At 36.9% G+C, this 1,609-nt stretch overlaps 1 protein-coding gene across 1 annotated transcript in view; it reads left to right on the top strand.

Annotated features, from left to right (window-relative positions):
- Window positions 1-1,102: 1,102 nt before the first annotated feature.
- LOC117118514 (tripartite motif-containing protein 2-like) overlaps window positions 1,103-1,609 on the top strand; it is a 34,993-nt gene continuing 34,486 nt past the window's right edge. The window contains exon 1 of the mRNA XM_033263136.1: window positions 1,103-1,227. The gene's annotated coding sequence lies outside the window, so the exon portion shown is untranslated. The remainder of the gene's footprint in view (window positions 1,228-1,609) is intronic.

The raw sequence follows: 1,609 nt of genomic DNA on the forward strand, positions 1-1,609 counted from the left end.
TGAATAATTCCCAAAATATATGTAAATCCTTTTTGTATAACTCCTCTTTAAGTTGGTCAAATATTAAAGTTCTAATGTTCATTAATCTGGTACAATCAAATACAAAATGATTGATGGTTTCCTTTGTCAGACATTGAAAGCCAGACATGTGGAAATATAATCAGGTGAGATTAGGTTCAACAGGGGCGAATCAAGCCTGCCAGAAAAAAATGGGGGGGGGGGTGGCGAAAACTTTATCAGGGATGCCTTCAAAAGAAAACTCAAGTAACAACCACCTCGTTTTTAACTGCATTGATTTTAACCCATTTCAGATAAATTTACTGCATTATACTGTTCTCCTTTATGATAACGATAATGTTGCTGTTGGTTCGCTTCAATTTTTTAAAAAGCAGTATCTTTCTATATGACAACCTTAAGTCAATGTCTGCCAAATGTCTTTGAAAAGAAGCTATTTGTACCAGTGCCAGTAATCTACAAGCAAAGCGAGCAGCCTTAGGTTGGGGGACCCGCCTAGGGCACCCTCAATTTGAAAATTAAGGCTGGTGGAGATTGTGGCTAAGAAATGCAACAGAGAAAAGGTACTATAATTTTGGGTTTTTTTTGCCCACTGCATACCTTGCTTGCCTTGACGATCTGCCACTGTTTGAATTGTTTGGTAAGAGTGTTATTATCCCCTTGCAAGCCTAAAAAAAAAGGTTCATTAAAAATCCTACGGCCATTATCCAATGCAGCTAGAAAGATCCTATCTCTTTTTACATTATCGGATTGGACCACTAATAGACCAATACACTCGGCTGGTTACAAGCATTGTTGAAGTTGTTCTGGTGTGGTGTCAGAGAATGCTTGTAGCAGTTGCAATAAAAAACAATGGGTATTGATATGAGTATTGCATTTGATACCATCCGAAGGTCTGCTACAGTATACAGAATCTGCTTGAATCTGCTTAATGACGCAGGGTAGCAACACCCTGAACTAATGTCGAAAGCTCTGTGAGAAGCCAGAGCTCCTATATATTATTTGGATTTAAAATTGGGTTAAAATTTAGCAACAATGTGGCAACCTGTTTGTGAAGTTCAGATAATGCAAACAAGGTTAGAGACAACAGATGAGTTGAGAAGAATAACTGTAAATATACTGTACAGTAGGTGTAACAATTACTGTAGTAAGAATAAGAAAGAATCAAGATTATACCGACATAATACGATTAGTGAGAGCATACAGAATTCGGTGAGTTTGGTTATCTTCCAAAATATTGTATATTAATTGAAATTTGGCCAATTTTAAATTTGCTCTCATTCTAAAGCTCCAGGGAGATGTTAACCTTGCTAAAGCTATAATAAGATTTGTTTTAAGATCCTGGGACCTGTCTTATAAAATGAGGTACCTGTTGTTAGCATTAGAATGCCTATTTGACCTACTGTATGTGGTGACGTAGCCCAGTAGTTTTCACAGCTACAATATGTTTTATGATTTGAAGATTATAACCAACATCATAAACCAAAAACCGTTTAACTGAGTTAGTTAGGCTAAGCCTTGTTTGTCTGATCTACCAACCCATGCCTAGATAGGTTAGCATGGCTTGAGTAGAACAAGACTTATAGTGGTGTGT

This window comes from Anneissia japonica, unplaced genomic scaffold (genome assembly GCF_011630105.1).
Source record: "Anneissia japonica isolate Jap-2015-1 unplaced genomic scaffold, ASM1163010v1 scaffold287869_len1821871_cov162, whole genome shotgun sequence".
In the NCBI taxonomy this organism is placed as follows: Eukaryota; Metazoa; Echinodermata; class Crinoidea; order Comatulida; family Comatulidae; genus Anneissia; species Anneissia japonica.